The sequence below is a fragment of the Vidua macroura genome, chromosome 1 (genome assembly GCF_024509145.1).
Source record: "Vidua macroura isolate BioBank_ID:100142 chromosome 1, ASM2450914v1, whole genome shotgun sequence".
Classification (NCBI taxonomy): domain Eukaryota; kingdom Metazoa; phylum Chordata; class Aves; order Passeriformes; family Viduidae; genus Vidua; species Vidua macroura.
In genome coordinates, this window is record NC_071571.1 from 133,426,042 (window position 1) to 133,450,893 (window position 24,852).

The 24,852-nt window shown below is 45.7% G+C and overlaps 1 long non-coding RNA gene across 1 annotated transcript; it reads right to left on the reverse strand.

Annotated features, from left to right (window-relative positions):
- Positions 1-1,439: 1,439 nt before the first annotated feature.
- LOC128813216 (uncharacterized) lies at positions 1,440-3,287 on the reverse strand. Its single transcript, XR_008438958.1, has 2 exons — positions 3,166-3,287; positions 1,440-1,971 (listed from the first exon to the last, which is right to left on the reverse strand). It is a non-coding gene; the product is annotated as an uncharacterized LOC128813216 (long non-coding RNA).
- Between the last annotated feature and the right edge of the window lie 21,565 nt (positions 3,288-24,852).

Below are 24,852 nucleotides of genomic sequence, written 5' to 3' on the forward strand. Positions count from 1 at the left end.
TCTGGGTTTGGTGGTTGTTCTTTTTCTTCCCATAGCACCTGACCCTTTCCAGCAAGAATGGACAGAGCTGCTTCAGTGAGCATTCCTTTCCACTGTAAGGGCAAAAAAATGTACAAGGGAGGATGCAATAAGGAGCTGCCCACATCCTCTGTGAGACAAAAATGTGAGGACTTGAGGAAAAGGCTCCTGAAGAATGACAGATGGAGGCAGTCAGAAGCATGGAGATGCAGTTCCTCAAATGTTTCAAGGCATATGCACCTCCTGGAGAGCATGGGCCAAGACTGCCTTGTGACCTTTACGTATTTTGCAGTCTCTCCTCATTTAAATCCATTTTGTTGGAAGTGAGTTTTGCTAAAAACAACAAAGCACAAATGCCTTTCTCAGCATGTCACAACTTTTTTGACCAACCCACATAGACAAACTGGAGACCTTGAGAACATACGCTTCCGTTCTGTATAAACAGTTTAAAATAGATTTTAGCTTTCCTCAGCATTATGTACAGTTACTATTTTTAAATGCACTTCAATTAATCATTCCTTTTTTTTGTCTGTGCCCTCCATTCATGCTTTTGAATCTCGTACGTGTTCAAGTTTGTCTTAGCATGAAAACAAATATATCAGTACATTTTAATTAATTCAGAATACCAAGGTTCCCCTCCTCTCCACCAATACAAATACATGTATGAGGCATAAAGAAAATCCACATACTTTGTCATGTGCATGTTAAAACCTGCAGCAATTGTGATTAAAACCTCTCACAAACATGCCAACATTGTTGACAACTGGCCTCTAGCTTCAAGAAGAGAAATGCATCCCTCAGCCTGTGCTTCTGAATGGCTGCACATCCCAGAGATGCCTCTGTGTTGAGGTGGCTTAAAGTGTTCACTATCTCTGCTTCCTTCTTCAGCTCATCTGCAATGCTCCAGCCTCGTACTGGAAATATTTTGGTAGCTGCTTACTGTACCTTGAGGAAGGGGCAATTACTTCTCATCCAGAGCCAGCCTCTCCATCTGTTTTTCAGTTATCCATGTGCAGATTTCATTGCCATTCTAGAACTGCTAAGGGCAGGATGGGAAGCTCTTCATGTTTTCCAAACAGCACGTAAAATCTTGCGGGATAAGGAAGCAAAAGGCCAAAGGTGCATGTCAGAATTACACATAAGAGAATAAGCACGGAGAGTACACAGGAAAGGGCTCTGCAGCTGTAGGATATTCTTCATGGAAGGGAAGCAGCCTTGGACATCTGAAAGTGCCACACACGCACTGCTGGTTTTCCCAGGTTAGCAGTGCTGGCTCAGTCCCAGCAGTCTGCTGCTTCAGGAAGAGATCAGTGAGAAACATCTGCTGGATTTCAACTTTCTCCTTTTCAGATGCCCCGTTACACTCACTCTGGAATCACTGCATGACTTAAAGGCAGGAATCCAAAGAGCCTGCTGCAAAGTGAGCTGTGGGGATTGCTTTTATTGCCAGTGTTTCCTGCCAGCTGCTGACAGCGCTTGGAACATAGTAAGGTCTAGCTAACAAACACTGGTGGATAAACAGGACCTGGCAAGAGAAATCAGGGGAATGATTTGGTTTGCACCAGGCCACTGGATCCCATTTCTATGTGCAAAACATAGCAGACTGCTGCACCAGAGGAATGTGCTATGGGATGTGGAGCAGAACAGAAAACACATTCCTGGAAGGAGCCAGCAACACCAAAAGATGGCAGCTATGTAGAGGTAAAAGGCTTTACTTGTGGGGCAGCAAGACAGAATGTCTGTGCTAATTGACAGAACTTCTGCTCCTGAGTTACTGTGGATATACGAAGTCATGTCTCAGTAGATGCTCATAAGTGTACTCTTGGGACAGACTGCCATGGGATGGAGGAATGGAAAACCCTTTTCCTGCTTTATGGCTGGTGTCTGAACAGCACAGGCAGAGGGCTGGCTGCTTTTTTCACTCTGTCCTTTAGCCTGGCTTTTGCTTGGAAACTGTGGGAGAAAACCAAGGAGGATGAATTAATGCTTCTGTGAAAACACTCAGTGCAGATCTCTAATCAGGCAGAATGGCACTTAAAGAAGAGTCCCAGGAGCTGGTTGTGAGGTAACATTAAATACAGATTTTGCACATTAGTATTTCCTAGGCTAGAAAAATGTAAAGTTCTCATTTAAATTACTTGGTTAAAAAAGAAAAAAAAAAGAAAAAAAAAACCAAAAAAAACCCAAAAAAAACCAAAACCAAAACCAAACCAAACCAAACAAAACCAAACAAAACAAAAAAAAAAAAAAAAAAAAAAACCAAACTAATTCTAATCTGACTACTGGTCTGCAAAGCTAATTTAAAAAACTCTGCTGTTGCAACCGCAACCTGGCTAAAGAGTTATAAAGAAGTGAAGTGGAAATGCCTGGTGCTGGAGACATTCCTGTTTGTCCCAGTGGAAAAGTGTCTTTTACAATGCTTCTATAGGCAAGAAGACAAAGGCCTGATCCTGTCTAAGCACAGGCAGGAGCAGCTTAAATACCTGCAAGCTTCATTCTCTCCATCCCCAAACCAAGACTGCAACCCCCTAACATCCTGCACCGGAGCCTTCCTACTCCCACATCTCCAGGGTACCCTTCTCCAAACCAGTTGTCCAAGGCTTTTCCTGGTACTGTCCTCTATGTCCCAGTATTCACGGTAACACTCCATCTGTTCAAAGCCCAAACCAAAGGCTGCCTGCACAGCATAAGCCTTTGCCCACTTCACCTGTTCCCTATTTTAAAATGTGCATCTTTAAGCAAAATAAATTTAGCCTGGAAACAACCTTCCAGGCTTAATTCTTTTATATTTTTCTCTGTTACTGTAAAGAGTTTCTTGGTGAGAGAAATCCTTTCCACAGATATTTAAAATCAGGATCAAATCCTTTTTTTACTTTTCTGTTTGATAAACCAAAGAGCTTAAACTAGTATTGAATAGTACTTTGTAAGAACAGGTCCTCATGGGACTAACACTACCAAAAAAGACTGGCAGCGAGGATGGCTTCCCATTAGCAATTATTTTTTGAGATTTTGTACAGTCAGCTCCCAGTCTGTTCCCATGGTTTCCATGAGCTTATAAACAGGACACCTGTATTTCTCTTTTGACTTCTCAAGACTGTGCTGCAGACAACCTGCCCCCCAGGGTGACCAGGTCCAGGTCTTACTGACCTGACTGCTTTACTGGGTGCCCTGAAGTCCCAAGGGTCTTCCCCAGATCTTTCTCTAGATGTCCCTTCCCATATGCTAGGCAAAGTTTCCACAACCAACACTACAAAGCCTGACATTCACTAGTTCCTGTGGATGCCCTGACATCACTGTTGACTTGGAAGCCTCCAATAGTACCCAGATGCAGCTGTGCACATCAAACACACCAGTGGAGGGACTAAGGCTGACACAGCTACTCTGAAGCTTGAATCCCTTTTTCCTCATCATTCTAACCCTGCAGGCCCTTGCCAGCACAGAGCCTTGCTAATGCTCTGCACAGGCACTGCAGCTCATAACTCCACCCTGGGTCAGGAAACGACCTTAGTGCTCTACACAGCTCAAGAGCCTGTGGCTCTATTGCTCACAGAGGTACTGTGGAGGGTGAGGTGCTTAGGCAAACAGTGATGATAAGGGAAAGAATATATGGCTTTGCTGTCTCAGCACTGGAGGTAGCTTTTTACCACATCCACCTTCAAAGAAGGCAGAAATGTTTGTCTTGGGAAAGAGGAGGAGATGAGATGAACCACCCTTGTGCTTAGGACAGCCCAGGCAAGAGGAAGGACTCTGGTCAAGTCTCTGTGAATTTCTTCAGGACTGTTGGGGAGAATTATATGACAATGCAGAAAAACCAGTGAAGGACACAGTTGGCAGGCTCACGGCAGGCTCACTATGCACCTCTGCTTTTTTTGTGATCCTGTGGAATACACTGACGTCACATGCTGGATCCCTTGCTCTCAGCTGTCTCATGATGGGACAGCTACATTCTTAAATTTCTATGGTGATGTTAGATGTGGCTGCAGTGTCTCTGGGATGTGTTGCACAACACACAGAGACCCCAGCACATCAGCATCCTGCCCTGGGCAAAGGCATTGTGGCTGGAAACCTGCGATCACTTCAGCCAACAATCTTTTCAGTGCAAAATACTTGGTTTTTAACAGTTAGATGGCCAGGAGATATTAAACCAGCAGGCATACTTGCATGTTGTCTGTCATCTAACCTTAGTACATCCTGAAGAGTTTTAGGTGGGATTTACTGGAGCAGAAATGATGAATCAACTTGGTCACATAGTGGAAAGCCTGGTTGCTCCTGAGTGCCTGCAGCTCTTCTGCTGCTTGTGAGAGGAAGGACAGTGGTTTATAGCCTTAAGGTTACTTGCCCCGGCGCAGTCTAGTGATGGCACTTCTGACCAAGTGTCACATGGCCTCTAGGAAGGGTCTCAAGATCCTGGTACTTAGACTAAGGGAGAAACAGCTGTTCCACTGTGCTGTGACAGAAGGACCATGCAGTGATATCCAGCACAATACCAGTAAACCTCAAAAAGTATCCAATATCCATTCTTCAAAGAAAGGGCTGTGTCCAGACCGGATAAGTCTGGTGTTAGCAGACGTGCTCCAGCCTGCTATCCAAGTCTCTACCACAGACACAGCAGAGCCTAGAGAAGTTAAACCCTGACCCCTTTGGGGTAGCTGCTCTCCAATAACATCTCCACTGCTGCCCTTCAGGCACTGACTTTGAAAGGGGCTCAGAGCAATTCAATGGCTCATGTCACAGCAGAGCCTTAGCCAGCCCTACTCTGGATAAGGACAGAAGTAGTATTATGATAGATAATGTCAAGTAGGAATAGCATTATTCCTTAACACATAAGGAAGATGGGACTGAGAATTTCTGAACTTCGGTTTGCTTGCAAGGCATTCTAAAAGATAATCCTGCATCATACTCTGGGATGCACTGCTCATGGGCATTGACGTGCACAGGTCCATTAGCATTAAGAGTGTGGCAGATGCTCAGTCAACAGATGTACTTGACCTCTTCTTTGGTTCTGCTCTCTATTAAATGAAGTCTTACGTATGATAAATACTGGCAGAAATCCAGCCCACCTCTACTTTTGGTTTAAGTGCTGTTGCCTGTGTTTAATTTTTTCAAGAAGGACCACAAGTGAATTTCAAAGAGGTGGAGTTGTTCATTTGCAGCTTGCACATTGCATGAGAATGTGGTACCCAGCCCTGATCTCCTTATCTGCAGGATGTGTTGCAGTTCTCGACAGCTGATCACTGTGTTTTTCTGCCAATTTCTCTTCATGGTCTGCTAGCTGCAGTTTTGGAGATCAGACTTGCTCCTTGGCATCTATTCAAGCTATAGAGTCCAATTTATTTCTAGCACAACATCCATTGCTTCTGCAGTATATTGACCCAGTCCATGCAAGCTCACTAACTCAGAAGTAGCTCTCATTACTTTTCTTTTGCCAACAGACATAATCAGTAATTAAGATGATGATGGCATTTTAAAGGGATTTCTCTTCATGAGGAATATAACAGCCTGCAGTCAGTCCCCAGCAGTCTCTCCTCTAAGGAGGAGCCTTTACAAGCACATGGGGTCCTTCTGCCACAGAAATGGAAAAGCTCAGCTGAGTACAGGGGTCCCAACTATGCCAGGACTCTGCTTCAGCCTTAGATCTCACCCAGCTTTAAATTCTTTCTATTGATTTTATCTTAAACTTTCTGTTCTATACACAATGTTATCAGAGCTGCTTAGGCTTTGCTGGCATGTCTCCTATATTAGTAGTTATGTTTTGTTAACAGGACCAGACTGGTTGAGGTAAATTGGCTTACTCAGAGCACAGTTAGTGACATGCACAGTTGGTCTGACCATGTATTCTTCTGGAGCATTTTCCCACGGAGAGGAGGCTTATACAACTATTCAGTCTGTCCCGCTAGGAATTTTGGACCCATTGGCTGATTTCAGTCAGAATCTGAGGGAGCAGTTAATCAGCAGAGGCAGCCATCCCTGCACAGAGCATCCTCCCAGGTCCTGAGAGCTGCACTGTGAGTTTTGCTCTCAGACACCACAAAATATACATGGAAGAGACATTGCATTCCAACAATAAAAATTTTTTGGGGGGAGTTTGTGTCTTGCTGGACACCAGAGAATCCACCTAAAAATCCATGGGAAAACAGATTTCTTAACTGTGCTGCTCAACTGCTTTTTAACCTTTAAGGTAAGAGTTTATTATAACTAAGAGCACTGGCTCTACATCCAAAGAAACTCTCAGGTGCAAATGACTTTACAGTCATCCTTTTGCTGGTGATATCTGTATTAGCCCAAAACTGCAGCATAAGAAAAGCAAATGAAGATTGTCAGAAAGTGATGGCAATGTTAATTACATAGTGGTGCTATAAGTGTACTGAACTTTGTAGTGACAGAAAAGCACAAAGCTGGCCCCACTAAAAAGGACTAAGAGTTTCCTAAGGCAGAAGAACCTATGTTAGTACACAAAGAGCACCAGAGCAGGAACATTTCCCAGTGGTAGTTGCTTTAGACTTGTGCTGGATCTGCAAGAAGCACTGCAGGTTCCTGAGAAGGTGGTGTCAGCCTGCTGGTGAGGGAGCTTTATGGAGAATTAAGTTAATGAAGGGAACATGGAGCAGAAATACTGTCATAGCAAAGGGGACCCCTTCCTAAAGTGCTTTCTGCAGGTTGTGCAGTGAGGGCTGGCATTGCAGGGTAAGCCACTGAGCACTGAGTGCTGTGGGACCTGCTTCCTAGGAGTCCAGAGCACAGGCAGCTCAGCAAAACTCCTCAGGTAATGGCCAGCAAGACTCCTTTGTCAGAGCAGACGTGGCAAGGAAAGGACATAGTCCATGGGCAATCTAATTAAGATCTACTATAAAGACAGTCTAAGGTGACCTCACTCACTTTTATCTAGGATGTCAGGCCAGCAGCAATGCATGCAGGAGTGAGGGACAGGCTGAGTAAAACTGGTTTTCTGAGACTTTATGCTTTGTGGTTGGATGCAACAGCACAAGCTGTCATCATAGCCTTCCCTTTGGGGCATGCACAGTGTTGCACAGGACGCACACACACAGAAGTTTTTTGTAGTTCTCTGCTCTCTGAGACGTGATAAGCTCATGTTGGCATTCCTACCTTTGCTAATTGGTGGAGTTAGATTATTGTTCTCTTATCTCTGCTATTTTTTTTTATATTTTATTTTATTGTATTTTTTAAGTATTATTTTATATTTTCTGTTTTCTCTTCTTCCCAAGAAACTAATTGTAAAGCCATATTGCTGAACTATCACACTGGGGAGAGCAGCATCTTGCAGCTGTGATTTAAACCTCCTTTGCAATATAGGATGAAACTGGGTGTTTGCATGAGCTTCCTTCAGCAGGTAATTCCAACAGATGCAGGACGTGCTGGGAATCCCACAAAGGGAGTCAAGTATTTCTAGGACCCTCCTATAAGCTCTGCCAGGAAGCAAATCCTCCAAGTACATGGCTATCGGGAATGCTACTCAGTAATGCTACCACCGTGTCTTCTCTAAGGAGGAGAGAGCTGCAGTCATGTGTGGGTAAGGAGTGTGGAGGGATTCCCTCAGGAGCTTCATTTGGACCCAGGTTTCTTGGAGCTTGAGAAGTTAATTGCTGATTTCTGAATAAATTAATGTATTGCATTCCTTCAGGATTTCAAAATGTGTTAGACTGAAGAGTTGAACAAGCTCTCGCTGTTTTCTTTTTTTACCTAATTACTGCTGGTTATAGACCTGGTCAATAAACAAGTCAATAAACATACAGGACAGGTGGGCTTAGTAACGAACTGGTTTGATGACTTTGTTGCAAATTTATATTGCAACAGAGCTATCTGAAGGCATCTTCTTGGCAGTCATCACTTCACTAAGAGCCATAAAATAATTCCTAGTCACTGCTATTATTTCTCTTACCATTTTGAAATACATAGCGCTAAAAGGGTGCTAAAAGCGTGCACTTATTTTCTGCACTTCTCTCTGTCTTTAACGTATATAAACAATCCTCTTAGTAGCTTATCCTGCTCTTCAGGAAAGTTTGTACATGAGAGTTAAGCATGCTTCTGTTCTTCGATTGTTTTTTTCTTTTGCCTTCCTCTTCAAAATTCAAAATACCAGTGATCAGGAGAAGTGCAGGCTGAGCTGGCTGAGCCTGCGGTGACACTCGCTTCCTTCTGCCACCTCGCGGGCTGTGGCTACAGTACAAGGAACATGGCTTTTCCAGTGTAACATACCTTGTTTTCCTTTCATATTTAATGAAAGATCCCATGATAACAGGAAACATTACGCATTGCCACTGCTGGGCATGTCCTGACACTTCCGAAAGGAGTTTCCCCTGCCTGCGTCAGAGCTGTTGTAAGCAGGAATACCTCTCAGAGCGGTGATGACATCTTGAATTGTTTGACTTTGTTATTGCAACAGAAGGTGAGAAACTCACCTCTATTATTACTGGATGATTTTTTGTTGTTTTGTTATTGTTTGTTTGTTCTTTCATTTGTTTTAAAATTTGAGTAATTCTTTTTAATCATTCGGCCTGAAAAAAGAGCAATAGTGTCTTGTTCTGGGATACTTGAAATGCCTCAAATAAGATAGTTTAAGGCAAGCATTAAACAAGAGCTTTTTCCAGTTTTCAGCTGGAGACTGTGGAGTGTCATAAACTGATGTTTCCTGGTAAGATTGAACACAACCGTGCAGCACTGCATAGTCCTTCACTGGAGGGACAACAGCTTGAGAGAGCCAAAGGGCTCTTCCCTTCCTGCAGTGCTGGGAGAGGGCTGGTTGCTGTTCTCTTTATTTGTTCTTTGGGTAACCAAGAAATTTTAAATAAATTTGGGCTAAACTACCAATAGAACAACAAAGCAAAGGTTAAAAATTAAGCTTTGAAAAGTCAAGTTGGACACATTCTGTGGATTTGATTGCACCAAGCTATCTCAAACTGAAATACAGAGGCTGAGTGTTTTTTCCTTGTGAATAACTGCAATTGTAGCAGTGGCCTTGGAAGGACACTGACTTCTTAAACATGCCTCTTTAAGAGGCATGCAGCTACATTTTAAAATGTCTTCTCTTGCCCATATTTAAATTTATGTGTGTTTGATGAGTCGTAACTGCTCCCTTACCTTCAGAGTGTTTTGCAAGGAGCCATGAATCAGACTTGTTGAGTGAGCCTCAGTATTTTGATTATAATATAATCATTTATATTTATGTATTCATAGGCCATACTGAAAACATAATTGTTCAGAATAACTTTCTTTCTGGTGATGATCTTGCTAAAATCTTTTAAGACATTCGATATATGACAGTTCCTCTCTTTACAGAAGCAACTATATAAAGCTCAGAGAATACACATAATCCTGATTTCAGAAACACCTCCCAGTGAAAACCTTCCATGCTGACACTTGAGGAGTCACTGCTCGCACCTCCCACTGGCCCATTTACCCTGCCTCCTCGAGAGGTTGTGGGTTCTAGAACAGAAGTGTTTCCAAAAGAGCGTTCAGCTTCCTGCCCAGCATACCTTGGTTCTAAGAGCCTGAGTGACCCCACAGCTCTCCTTGACCCCCATGAAGGTGCTGACCAGGTGCACCTCATCTCAGCATGAGAGATCAACACAATGACCTGAAGCCAGAGCTGGAAACTGGTGCAATGCCTACAGAACGGCTCATGCACAAGCTGGTCTCTGCAGGGAGCCTTGATGCAGAGAGAACTCATCCATGCTGATGCTGTTTCTCTTTAGGCTACTAATTAGTGCAGCTCAGCGTAACGTGCTGTGCTGACGCAGTCTGGAGGTTTGGCCTGTGCTGCTTTGCATCCTGCCTGACAGAAGCTTCTAACCTGATGTGGTTTTTTGGTTGTAGTTCCCCCAAGACATCCCCACAGAGGGGCTCCCAACACCTGCAGCCATATGCAGGGGGGAGCAGAGGCACATGGTGTTGGATATAGGGTCACTATGGTGCAGGGGAGTCACCCACACCTGACCCCCTCCCTGCATGTCCTCTGTGTCTCTGGACATTCCCAACCCATGGATCTCCCTAACCTCCCACGGTCCATGGCCACCCGTAGAGGTCCTTGTCACCATAGGACAAACTCCCTCAGATATCTCCATGCAGGTACCTATCCCCCACTGGAAGTCCCCCAACCTCTGGAGGTCCCCACCAGTAACTGCATCAGTGACCTGGTTTTGGGTTCCATGGGGCCGGTAATGTGCATGCAGTGAAGGGTGACATCTGCCACTGAGGGCCTCACCATACAATGAAGGTGTCAGCAGCTCTCAGTCCACAGTGCCATCTGCACATTCACTGTGATCCAGTACTGCTCCTTCTGGGGCTTGATGTCATTGTCAAATCCCTGCCTGTGCCACCTGCTGTGCTGTACCAGCCCTGGTGCTCCTTGTTCTCCAGGTGCCACATCATTCAGCTCATACCCAGCTCCTTTGTGACAATGAAAATGAGCTGTAGCAACACCCACACTGTGATGGCCACCAGAGACACCCAAAACCTCTCAGCCCAGAAGGTAAGCTGCCCCCAGATGCCAATGGACTGCTGTCATGTTATCCTTCTGAAAATGAAGGCAAGCAAAGGAATGCCTGGGTTTGGCATCGGGCCTGACAGGGTATGCTGGCTCCTCTGCAATTGCTGGGTGGACATCGCTGGTCAGTGGGATCTGGGTGGTGCTGGGGTATTGCAGGCGGAGTCCTCCGCCACTCTTCTTGCTCAAATGCCCCCTTGCCCCAGTGCAACACCATGGGACTTGGCTCTGCCATGTTACCCAGGTTGGATGGAGATGTCAGAGGTGACATTGACATCTTATTACAAGGCCTTGGTGTGGGACAGTGGCAACAGTGGGAGCAGCAGCAGGGACCTGCATGGAGATGCCTGAGGTGCAAGACCACTCCTTGCACCAGGCTGGTGTAGCCAGAAGCATCTGCAGAAGAGCGTGCATAGGCTCTGCATGGAGCTAGCCCTGCATTTGGAGCGACCCTTTTTGCTTCTCCTGGGTTTCTGTGTCTCCTTCCCTTGTCATTCCAGGCCCATAGCTGTATCCCAGGAAGGCATCCCCAGGAAGGCATGCACCCCTCCAGGGGACAGACAGGTAGCACATCATGAAGACAGCTCTAGAGTATCTCTAGAGGGGGATTGTCAACCAAATAGGGAGTGCCTTCATGCCAAGGAAGCCTTTCCCTGAGGGGCTGAAGGATCTCCCAGTCTTGGGGACCATGCACCACAGCTGGGTGTCCTCAAATGGGCATCAAAGAGGGAGGGAGGGAGGGAGAGAGGAGAGTGTTTTGAAAGGGAGCATCAAGGAAGGAGGATGATGACAGTGGGGGGTAACAGGGGCTTGGGGAAAACTTACCATTGAGTGACTCACAGGTAATGGAGGTACCTCATAATATGATCTGACATGGTGCTCCTTTCATGTAGTGTGAAATAGCTGAGGGCTCCATCTTTTTGTTACTCACAGATGCTGATTTCCAAGGACTGGAGCCTTCTAGTGCAGTAATTAAGCTTTAAATGGAGAGATCAAATGTAGAATATATATCTAATTAACCTTGACAAAGCACAATCTTTCTTTACAGCTCACAGCAGAAGAGAAAGTGAGTGTGAAGGATGGGATGAAACAGGCACCAGCTTCCCTCCCTGCTGGAGAGTGGCATCTGGCACTTGGAATATCTGCTCAGCTGGAGGGGCCTGAGCACACATCCACCACCTCCTCCCAGAAACCAGTGAGGTATAGGCTACTTCAAGGATAAAGAAAGATTTTCTAATCTTTCCTTGCTGGAACTGGGAACATTACAGTGTGGCCACGGATGCAAAAATTGTGGGGAACAAAGCAAGAAACAGAAGGTGTTTGGTTCTAAAACCCAGCAGTTGGGCTCTGTGCCCTGTGCAGGGAGATTTAGGATTTTCCATTCTTAGGACTGTTGTGTTTTTTTCTAAATACCCATCATTGCCTCAGGTGAAATGTGCAAAACAGCGCTCTGAATGTGGTACTGCTCCAGCCATGTGTGCTGATCATACTCTCCTTGAATGTAAAGTTCAGAAGTTTGCTAGCAGTAAGATGACAAACTTCTGGCCTGCCTACCCTGGTCTTATATTTGTTTGGTCTGTCTGGAGAAGACAAATTTTGACTTTATCCTAAGCCAGACAGAAAATGTTGGATGTGTTTTGTTTTGTGTTTTGTTATTGTGAAAGCCACTGTTTTTGAAAGTGGCACAAAGAGGAGCTTGACCTCTCTCCTGTCTTTTTTTTTAGCCAGTGGAGAAGAAAAATGGCAAAAAAGCCTTCACAGTGAAGAGGACTTTTCCAAAGGGTACAGCAGGGTTAAGCGGGGTGTTTATTTCTGACATTACTCCATTAATGTTCTTATGCAAATGAAATGTGAATCCTTGAAAAAAGAGTCACTATGCCAACTGATTGAAACAAGACAGGGCAAGAACTGTGTAAGGTTGGCCTGTTTGATGAGATAATAACAGCCAAAAGGATGTAGGTCAGCTTCCTGAGACCAGTGTAACTAGTCTTTGCTGGTGTGAAACTGGCAAAAGCTATTTTTCTGCTTTGGGGATGTTGTGTGATAAGACAAATAGAAACGTTTGTCTAATAGAAACAGAAGTAAAAGGAACTAATGAAGCATATTTATGTTGGGAACTTAGCTACTGGATCTTTCAGAGCAGTTGCATGTGTATGATTCACTCAGGAGGGAGCTTAAACGTACTGTCAGGTTCCCATTGCTCGTACTGCTGAATCCTTGGATTTGGGCTGCTTATTTATTTATTTATTTATTTGTTTTTATTTATTTATATATGTGACATTTTTGAGCATCAGTGAAGGGTGCCAGTACACAGATAGGGCAGGAATATTTGAGTCCTTGATGTCTCAGTGGGCAACAGCATCCCAAGCTGAGATGGGAAGACCTGAACTGGTGAGTGCCTGCAATTCCTCATGGCCACCACCATGCAATGCCACCGTAGAGGTTAACTCATGGACTGATGGGACATGTTCAAAATACAACTTCTCTGTGGTTTTGGCCACTATGAGACATTCAGCCTTAAGGGATGAACCTCCATTCACTCTTCTTTACACTCCCTGATGGTGATAAAGCCACCACTGGATGTTATGGACTCCTGATCTGGGAAGTGAACGTATTGGGTTTACATGGCAGGGTTTTAGGGGAGACAGGTAGGGGTGGGGGCCTATAGGGGTTGGCTTCTACAAGAAGCTGCTAGAAGCTTCCTCTGTGTCCCACAGTGGCAATGCCAGGCAGCTACTAGGCAGACCAGTGGCTGGCCAAGGCTGAACTCATCAGCGATTATGGCAGCACCCCTGGGAAAGCTGAGCCCATCAGTGTTGATGGTAGCACCCCTGGGATGATATATTTAATAGGAGAAAAATGTTAACTGTACAGACACAATTGTGGCCAGAGAAGACCAGAAGGAAATTATAGTGATATAATATATTATATATGATATATTGATAGTGATGACTCTGCAGACACCAAGGTCAGTGAAGGAGGGGGGAAGGAAGTGCTCTAGGAACTGGAGCAGAGATTCCCCTGTAGCCCATGCTGAAGACCATGGAGAGGCAGCCCATGGTGGAGCAGATATCCACCTGCAGCTTGTGGAAGATCCCACACCAGAGCAGAGGGATGCCTGAAGGAGGCTCAGAACCTGTGTTAAGCCCATGCTAAAGCAGGCTCCTGGCAGGACCTGTGAACCTGTGAGCAAAGGAGTCCATGGTAGAGCAGGTTTGCTGGCAGAACTTGAGACCCCATGGGGGACTTGCACTGGAGCAGGCTGTGCCTGAAGAATGGCACCCTGTGGGAGGGGCTCCCACTGGAGCAGTTTGTGAAGAACTAGAGCCCATGGGAAAGACTCACATTGGAGAAGTTCATGGAAGACTGTTTCTCATGGAAAGGACCCCATGCTGGAGCAGGGAAGTAAGTCCCTTCTCTGAGGAGGGGGCAGTGGTAAAAACAGCATGTGATGAGTTGACCACAACACCCATTCCCTGTTCCCCTGCACTGTCCCCCTGTGCTGCTGGCAGAAGGTAGAGAGTCAAGAATAAAGTTAAGCCTAGGAAGATGGGAGGAGTGGGGGGAATGTGTTTTTAAGATTTAGGTTTAATTCTCATACTACTCTGATATGATTGGTAATAAATTAATTTCTCCAAGTTGAGTCTGTTTGTGCATGACAATAACTGCTGAATGATCTCTCCCTGTCCTTACCTCAACCGACAAACTTTTCATTATATTTTCTCTCCTCTGTCCCTCTGAAGACAGGAGTGATAGGGTGGCTTTGGTGGGCACCTGGTGTGCAGCCAGGGTTAACCCACCACAGTGACCCAGGCTTGCAGAGCTACAGAGCCTGAAAGAAGAGCTGGGGATGCAAGCATTTGGCTCCCCAGATGTGTTTGGCTCCCCAGATGTGTTTGGCTCACACCTCTGTTGCTTCTGTCATCATTTGAGATGGGAATAAGGAAGCTCAGAGTCCATCCCAAAGGTAGGTTGCTGTTGGTTTATTGGAAGCAGGCCCTTAGCAGATCCCAGTGCATGGGCTGGAGGAAGGCATCTTTGTTACCCCTGTGCAAGGGGAGACCTCAGGGGCTGGGTTTCTGTCTCATGTGAGGCTGGAGCAGCAAGCAGAGCATAACCAACTGGGCTGACAATCAGTGCAAGGACAGTGTGGGTGCTTAAATATCCACACAATGCCTCAGTGCCCTCTGTTCCTCAGAAAGCAGCCTGCAGACAGCTGTGGAGAGATCACTTGAGAAGGAGGATGATTCCTAAGAAGTGACAGAAGTGCTCCTGGGATCCCTAGAGCTCCCAGGGTGCAAGGTCCAGGGCTGGAGGCTTAACACTCAAACGGTCCCAGGGCTTTGGCCACCCACAGCTCCTTCCCCTGCTGCTACAGCAGTCAGTGTTTTGCCACCATATAGTAAACGTGGACTTTTTTATTTTTTGGCTCTTAGCAGGTCTGTGAACACAATTTTCCTTGCAGATCAGAGAAACAAATTCCAGGTGGATTTAGAAACTACCTTCCATACTTCACACACTGCCACCATACAATGCTCCAGCCTATCTTATTCCACTTCATTACATTTAATTGTGACTCCCCAGAGCTTTAGTGGGGAGGGAGCCTGCGAGCCACCTGCTACAGAGAGGGCTGAGATGCCACTGACTCCTTTTGCTTTCCTTTGAGCCTAGTAGAGCAGATGACAGATGTCTCTTCTCCTTTCAGAAAACCTTTCTGTTCTGCTGTTCCCACTTTCATTCTCTCTCCACACTATTTTCCATGATCACACACACTTCAGCACCTGCCTTTTCCAGCTTCTCATCTGACTTCCCAGTTTGGCTTCCACTTTCAAATCTCTTTGTACACTGTCATCTCATCATTAGCTGCAGAGTCTTCCCCAGCTGTAGCACACACTCCAGCTGCTCCACTGACTTTTATCTCCACTTTCTTCTCCTTTTCATCTTTCCTCTGCCCTGAACTCTTTCCAGTATGATTCCTTAAGTGCAGTCTGTCACATACAAAGCTCTGACATTGTGTCTGACCCCGTTTTCTGTTTCCATTAGTATTTTAGAAACGAGTTTGGGACTGGCCTGTGTCACCTTTTGGTTTGTCCTGTTGTAAAGAGATTTTAGTGAAGAGAAAGGGGCAGGTGCTCTGGGGGTTTGGACAGACTCAATGCCTGTTGGTGTCTGACCCCAGTGGGAATGGAGGTATGAGCTGGCCAGGCAGCCTTGCAACAAGGCTCTTCCTTGCAACAAGACTTTTATACATAAGCCTTATAATTAAAGGCATTCCCCCAAGTACTTTTGCATGAGTATCTCAGGAGAAGAATAGGTAAGAAAATGCATTAGCTTTCAATCTAAGCTGTCCAAGTCTGGTTTTGACTGGATGTCCCATCATAGAAGCTGTATTGCCAGAGGACAAGGGTCCTTTTCACTGCCACATTTACTGTATTTTACTTACTTGCCTATTTGCTCCTCAGATTTTGGTATGAAAGTAGCAGTGGCTATCAGAAGTGCCTGCTCTCCCCTGCCCACACCTCCTGACTGCTCAATGGCTCACCACTGAGTTTCATGCATGAGCAATAAGGACTCAGTGTTTTTCATCCAGGTAGGAACTGTAAGTAAGTTGTGCAGGCTCAGATTTTGTTGGTGATCTGTATGAAACAAACCCTCCTTGCTGTGTAGCGGAAGTGAATTCCTTCAAGATTCAGGAAATGTAAAAAAAAAAAAAAGAGCTTAACTCCAGAAGAAAGGCAAGAGGGTTGTATCTGTTGAAGAGGGAGGTAAATGAAACAGGGGTCTTCCTTAGGAGCTCCTCTGACCTGAGCACTGACCAAAGTGATGCTATTTCTCTCTATTTCCAGGATGTGTGCACTCAGTCAAAAGTTCTGTGTCTTTGTTCATCTGAGTTCAATTAACCTGGAAGTTACATACTCTGCTTGGTACGTTTTGGGTGTCAGACACTCTGTCAGGCTTCAGCATACAAGTGGTGTGTGCTACCCAGAAACACAGGTGTGAGACAAGGAAGATCAAATGCTAATAGTCCCCTGCAACTGTCCCTGAGATTTGTGGAGACATTTATGACAACACTATTAATTTTTCCTGTAACAGAAGCAGCAGCTCATTCATTCATTCACTTCTCTTTCAAGTAGAAATGTCCTCCTTGCAGCTCAGGTGCAGGGAAATGAAAGGCCCATCTTCCAGTTTACTCTTATTTTTCAGCATATGTGCTACACTGTCTGATTGCAGTGGCAGCACTGGGATGGCAGTCTTGGCTCTGGCCAAACACATCTTCCTTCTTGGTGTGACTATCAGTCATGTGCCTTCTGCAGCCATTGTCCATGCTTTGGGGGATGCTTTGTGGGTTCCCTCAAGCAGTGTCATGGTTTGACACTGGCGCAATGCCAGCGCCCCCATGAAAATGCATCTTCCCCAAATAAATGCTGTGAGATGTTATCAGGAACAGAGCAGAGCAGGCCCAAGCTTAATAACAAAGGGGTACAACTTTATTAAACTACTACTAATACAGAAAACACATAAACTAAATCCAGGATGAAGACCTTTTAAAACACCCCTCCTCCTCCCAATTCCAAAAACACCCACCATGAAACATCACCCGGGATTCCTGATCAAATTACCACCCTTCAGATAATCAATACTCAAACTATCAAGGGAGAGAGAAGTCTCTCTTGCGCCACAGACCCCCCAGGAAACACAGTTGCCACACCCTGTGTTTCCCTGTCACACATGGCAACCGCCCGGAAAAAAATCTGCCAGTGTGACACTCTCCTTTCCATGTCACAGTGCTCTTACTACTGTGCATGGACAGACTGCTCATAGGGCTCCTTTAAGGATGCTTTGCCATGGACCCAAAGATACAACAGTTCAGCTTCTCATCCTGGGACTACAGTCCCCCCCATTTTCCCCTGGGGCCGAGGGTCCAAGAACAGGAATCATCTTCTTCCCGAAGACAGAGGGTATCACCATTCCCTCCTCAGCTTTCTTCGGTTCTTGCCATTCCTGTGCTGTTAGAAGCTGAAGCAGGTCTCCTTGGGTCACCACTGCATCCCCCTAAAATGCAGTCTCCATTGCAGGAGATTTTGGTTCAGTCCATGGCTAACAAGAAAAGTCCAGCCAAAAGCTACTTCATCATCTCCTCCCACCTAAATATTTCTTCTTCTAACATCTCAGGTCCCGGACTGTCTCTCTTCCACTACAAATCAAGGAGGAGTAATATTTTACAAAGCCCTCATTTCCTGGAAAGGGTTAAAAGTTCAGACTCCCTGAACGGCTGATATCTCGGTCCAGCATTCCGTCTCCCACGCTGGGCATCACCCCCCCCCCTTCTCCTTCTCCTCTGCCGGCAAATTTCCAGGTGCCGTCAGGCTCTCTGTCACCTTCCCTCTGTGGGCGGAGGGAACAAAGGCATCTCCGCTCCTCTCGACCCCTCCGTCCAGGAGCTGGCTCGGTTCCAGACCCTCAGCCCCTCGGCCTACCTGGACAAGGCCGCGTGGCTTCCCCTCCCCCACCCAGCCTGAAGCTGGGCAGGGGAGAGTCTGCACTCTCTGACGACCGGAACCAAAAGAGACAGTTCCCCTGGGAGTTCTTGCTTTTAACCCCCTGTGTTCTCAGAGGCGTGTCCATACTTTCAGTGGTCACTCCAGGTGCCAATATCCAAACCTGACCACTGATTGGTTTGACCCAACTTCCTGGAAAAATTCACTTCCATGTCAAACCACGACAAGCAGCCCTGCTGAAACAAGCCTCTTCCCTGGCAGAGCTCTCCAGAGCCCCAGTGATTGCAATGCCTTTGGGCTCTGGTTTTCATGAGTGGCTAGCACAGGAAGCAGGAGAGGCCATTCAAGAAGTCTGTGTGTGCTGAGACCCAGCCTGGTCCTGTGGCATGTCCCTGGCTCCAGTATCGGCGCTGAAGTAATGGGCCAGCAGCAGGATCACCTGTTGCTTTCTGCTGGTAAAGCTCAGGAAGACCCAGTGACAGGATTCTTTTATACTTGCTTCTGGCCTCCTAGTGAAGCATTTTGGATATTCTGCTCAAATATGTTGTTAATGTCAACAGGTGCCTTTATGGGCCAAAGACAGAGAAAAGTGTGAGATGGGGACAGGAGCCCGGGTAGCCTTGCCACCTCATGCCCCGAGAGGACAGAGGTTTATCATCCACAGCAGCAGGGGAGAGATCTCTCAGAATTTATATGCACAAATTGGCATATATATATACACACACATATATATATATATATATATATAAATATATATATATAGCTCATCTACATGAGTTATGTTCTGTGTGTTCCCAAATGAAAGCACCAGTTCTCCTCTCCTCCACAATATATATATTTTTGGTTTTGGTGCAGCTTCAGGACTCAAGAGAAGGTTTTCCTTTTGCAGGTTTCTAGGTAGGGGTAGAGAAGAGCTCCAGCTATTGCTGACCAGAAACTTTAAGTGGAAATCTTGCATAATTGAGCCTTGCCCTTGTACCAGTTAACAGTATTTGATGGAAAAGTTATGAAAATATTTGTGAAATATTGTTGTCCATATAGGAAAGGATAGAGTTTGAAGGGTGGTCACTATCTGATGTTGCCTTCACTGAGTTGTGGTGTCCATGACTGCCAAAATGGTCTAAATCACACTCCTCTGTGTCCCTCTCACTCCTTGGATACTAAGCAGAAATGTTATGGCCCTGAATAACAGTGGTGAATGTTACACCAGCAGTTTTAAAGTTGGTATAAAGATTACTACCCAATGCAAAACTAAGAAGAAAATATGAAGAAAACTCCATGTACTTGAAGTATTCCTCTTTGATCTTAATTGTTTTAGAAAAGGATGCATGACCTTGAGATCACCTATGGACTCATACTATATTCACCTGAGACATGAGCTTTCAAATCCTTGCCCTGCTACATGTCCCTTTGATGCCTTGGTACCTGGCTGACATCTTTGTGTTTCAGTCCTTTACTCACGTGGGTGCGACAGTGACTTCAGACCCCATGGAGCACGGTGATGACAAGAGCATGAAACACCAGCTGCTGTGGTGAGGTTTTCAGGTAGATGGTATAGCCTGGAGCAAGGGGCTGTGTCATCACCACAGTCCTTTCTAAGGCCTTCTCATCCCAGAACACCAGAGCTAGAGCAGAGATTCCAAAGTTCAGACACTGGGCTGCCAAGGGTGTCCTGTGCCTGGAGGCTCCAGCCGCTCTTACTAAGCATAAACATTAATGTTGGCCTCCTCTTTGCATGGAGCAGCTGCTGTTATGGAGAACTGCAGACAGGGCTGTGCTCTCACAGGTGGCACAGCTGGAGCTGCACCCCACATCCTTTCTTCAAAGGAAATAGGAGAAATGCAGAGGGCAGTGCAGACCCTTGCTGAAAGTCATTCTAATAAGGGGTGGGTAATTTTTCATTTAGATGTAAAATGTTAGATCCTTCAGGAAGATTACTTTGCAAGCACAGACTTAGACCTAAGGTGTAATTTGCTCTCACTTGTGCCAGAGGAATCCCACTGCCTTCTAAGGCCTATCAAGTGCAGATAGGGATGATGCACCCATTTAGCAGAGAGCTGATTTATTCCTTAGACAGTCTTTCCCTTTTGGCATCTACTTGTGCAATCATCAGCTCCTGGCTGAGTTACTATGGTAATAAGAGTATATCATGGGCACTACACTTACTCACTGTTGCCTGGGTCACAGGAGAGGAAAAATAGCAGAGCAAGCTGCTTAATTTCTTCGTTTTCTACACACCCATGCTAAGAATGTGGGAAAGAACTGGAAAGGACTGGAAGTCCCTATATCTTCCACACCCTGCTAACCATGTTCCACTTGCAGTGCAGACACAGAGACAGGCACTCCTTCCTGTGGCCCAGGGGATCTGCCCTCTGCAGCCCATGCAGCTCCAAAGACTGATGTGCCCAAAGAGCAGGATGTGACAGTGCCACCAGATTTCTCCAGCAGCAAGATGAGGACTTTGCAGTGGGCTCTGGCAGTGCCAGGGGACAGTGATTCATGCTCAGAGTGCTTCTGGTTCATCTGAGAGGGTTTCGAGGGAGAGGAGTGCTGCACCAGGACTGCGAGTGCTGACCCTGTTGTGCTGGGTTCTGTGCTGCAGGCACCTGGAGGGGCTCACTGCTCCCCAGTGCAGCACCTGGGAGCTCACCTGCCAGCGTGTACCAGGGTGGCTCTTGCCAAGGGATAAGGAGGGGATGTGGGTGTGAAAAAGATGTGCTGGACTGGTCAGACTCAGAGTCTGGCTGCTCATGCAGTGACTCTGCTAGGGGCCAAATGTGAGATGGGGAGTTGGGCTGTGATGCCTGCTATGCCAATACTATCAAATCTGCCCTTTCTTCTAGTGTGTAAGAGCTTACAGAAAAATCCTTTCCTTGGTGCAGAAAGCCCCATTTCATGGTCCATGGGGCATTACTGGCACCTTGCGCTGAGACTATAAATGCGCACATGGGAGGGAGAGGGAGAGGAGGACTCTCAGGTCCTGGCCTTGCAGCCACAAGCTCTGCTGTTTTCCATCTTCACTGCTTCAGTCAGGCTATTTTTATCACTTGGGCTGCATTTTTTACTTACTATTTTTATCCTGTGTTACTGATTGCTCCTGATTATGAAGGTATTTAAACTTGCACAACGTATGTTAATGATTCTGTGTTACACAGTGTCAATTGGAGGATGGTGTCAGCAGCCACAGCTCGGGAACAAAGTCTGTGTAGGGGCCCAGCCCCAGTTTGGCACGAGAATAACACTTTGTGTTACGGCCAGGCACTGTCAGGTTTTATAACAGAACATATAAGAGCCTATGCTGGTTTTATTCTTCCTGTTTACTTGACTGAACACTCAATCAGAAAGAGTTTCTAACTCACAATCATAAATAGCCAGAAGAGGCAAATCCAACAAACTGTCAGGACTTATTTTCCCAGAAAGATGAGTACAAAATGCTGCTCTTATTTACATTATTCATGCAGATTTTCCTAGTTCTAAAGGATTCACTACTGCATATAATGTACTATTTCAAATCAAATTAACTAATTTCTCAGCAAATTGTTCTACTTTGCCATAATCCACTAGTGGGGTTTTTGCTTGCATCTGTTGGAAATATTATTTAACCAATTGGGAAAAATTTAAGCTACACTGGTCTCGAAGAAAAGAGAATCTTGTGAATTAGTCACACTCGATTATCAAGATGCTTAGGAGCTGGAAGAGACAAGCCTGCATGTGACCTCCAAGGTGACCTCTGCTCCTCCCCCAGAGGGAAAGAAGAGCAATGTTTCCAAAATGAAGAGCCTTTCCTTCACTTGCATCCCTGCACAAGACCCTGGCCCACCTAATGAGAGCCCTGCAAGGTCAGCTGGTGTGGCTGGAGCTGCTCTGAGCACCTCAGTGCTGTCCCCTCCAAAGAAGCTGAGCTTGGATGCGGAGACAAACTGAGGTACTCCACACTTAAAGGACGGTCCAATTTCAGAGAGCAGATGGATGGCAAGTGAGCCCAAGGAAAGGGCTGGAGACAATTTAAACTGCACCTGCATCCAGCAGTGGATATCTACAAGCTGTCAGTACTGCCTCAGACAAGCTATCATTTATCGTCCTGTATAAGCACATCTTGCTCTTAAATGTGTAGTTAAGAGAAAGAATTACTACACTAGTAAGGACTGCATTTGCACTTAAATGAATTTTTAAACATCTTCTTGTTTAACCTTCCTGACAGAATAGACATGTCTGCCTGTGAAAAAAATTGAAAACCAATAAATAATACATCCACTGAGTACTTCACCTTGGGAAAGGTCACATTTTGAAATCTCTGTCTGTTCATCAAATTAAACTTTCTGTTTGATGGAAGGGAAAGTTTTTGGATTCAAGGACCAGTAGCAGAACTGATTGTATGATGGGTCTTTGAGTTAAAATAGCATCAAAAGCCAGGGTGGTGCTGCTGGAGCAGCCTTGTACTGCAGGGAACACACAGAGTCTTACTGCTTCAATACCCACTTAAAATAATTAATCAGTATTATCAGTAATATGACACAGTGAGTGAACCTCTTCTAAACTCTGAAATTCTTAATGGCTACCATGCTTCAGACTTTGGGACTGGGGATTATGGCCCAGGTGTTCCTGCAAAGGGCTAGTGCTGGCAGAGGGAAATCTTGATCTGGGCGGAATGACTGTGCTGGGGTAGCCCACGTGCTAAGTAAGCCTGCTCTCCCTGCCAGGGACCCCTCCCTGCCCAGCTTTGAGAAAAATGTCATGCTATTCTTGTTGGAATTTCTACAACTAAACAGAGATGGCCAAGGCACTTCCAAAAGCTTAGGACTTGGAGCAGGATATGCAAGGAAACTGCCTCTGGTCATGAGGGACACGGGTAACAGGCACCCAAGCTGGAAAAATCACAACTCTGGTACACTTAGAACATTTATGATACATGCTTGGGCAACTCTCCTGAGACCAGTAACTCAGCAGAGCAGAGGTGTTGCATATAAATCCCCTTCCTCTGCTATGCATAGGGAATTCAGGGAAGTTCACAGAGACTGCATTTTCCAGGCTGACAGCCATGGCTCACCACTACAGGGGTCCAGATATTAGAGACAAAATGGGGAAGGAGCTCTGCTGGGCCAGGCTGGAAAGCTTCTTTCATGCTCATCATGGCTTAGAAAGCCACTCAATATCTGTGGGAGGCAGAAAGCTTGGTGGGAAGTGGAGAGGGAGGCTTGTGGGGGAGCAGTTCACAGGCATCAGTTGCTGGGGTGGCTTGTTGGCCAATGGCAGGGACATGCTGTGGAGAAGTCCTGGTGTGCAGATGGGGTGAAGCATGGTCTAGACTTGCCATGCAGTATGTGGTAGGGGTGAAGGGAAATTTTGCTTAATTTCCAACTTTATGGTTAGAATATTAGCCTTTTATTATAGCACAGATTTCTGTATTTAGGCTACTCTTGCCATGTGTTTTACATGACCTGAGTGCTCTTTACTAGTACCACTGCATTCCAGTAAAGCAGTGTTGTGGACATCTCCCCTGTAACAGGGGGCATGACAATCTTCTGAAGCAACTCTGCTCTCTGCATGGTTGTCAGAGTCAGTTTAGGAGCAAGATACGAGAGCTTTTGGACAAAAGCACTGGACCCATGCCTGCCTGGCTGTGAAATAGTCTTTATCCTTTGTCCTGCCTTGCTCTTCTTTGCTTGACCTAACTATTTGAATGCAGCAGCCCTATTAGCTGCCACAGTCATATAAGCAAGGACAGATGACCAGCTTTTCTGGAAAATCATATACACACACCTATCAGTGTGTATGTTCAAAATGCAGGCAGAGCCACAAAAGCAATCCTAGGAGTGATTTCATAGTAAGGTGCTGCTGGGTGTTGTACATGGCTGAAACATGTACACATCGGGGTCGTGCATTTTCTTAGTGCATCACTTATAGACAGGCCATGATGGCTGTATATGTTGCATTTCTGCCATACTTCTGTCATAGTAGAAGACAAAGCTGGAATAACAAGGCCTGTATCAACTCAGAGCACAGCCATAAATTCTAGGAATGCTTCTGAGGCAAGTTAAAACAAATTAGTAATTATCATGACTGACAGGTACTCTGCAGCAACCAATGAGGTGCCTACTGATGAATACTAAAAATCTCTTAGCAGAGGAGTTACAACTGTGGCTGTCAACTGTCAACATAGCTATAATTAGGCAGCTCTAAGTGAAATGACTTCTTCTCAAATGTACTCCCTTGAGAATCCAAAGATCTGGATTGTCACACAAAGGAAGAAGATTAAAAGGGGCTGTTGGCTGTTTGTGGTGCAGGGGCTACAGAAGCCAGTTAAAACAGGACCGAGGTGGAGTGGGGTACAGGCCTTGAACTAGAGCAGGGTTAGTCTGCCCCTCAAGCCAAACTGTCACACTTTGCATTCCCTTTCTGTCTTCTTTTCTGTGGCCTCTCAGCACCTCACAAGTACCAGAGTTATGCCTCTTAAACACCCAGAAGTATTAATCACTTGAAAGATGAGTTAATAATCTCTAAGTTGTTGAGACATGCTGAAGGACAAGCTGATAAATTTTCATTGCACAGTGGGGAAGGGTTCCTCTGACTGGATATCGGGTTGATGACAAGTTCAGAAATCTCCAGGGAAGCAGATGAAGAGACAGAAGTTTTCTGTGTGAGCAGGAACAATCACTTATAAATACAAAACCTCCTGTGGAAAAGTCAAGCAGTGTTAAAAGAGACCCATACCTCCCTACTTAATCTTTGCACAAAGTTTAATTTTTGCTGCACCGTTTCCCTAGTGCCTAAAAGAAGCATGTCTTTCTTCAGCATCATGCCTTCTATTTTTGCAGTTTAGAAAAAAAACCACCC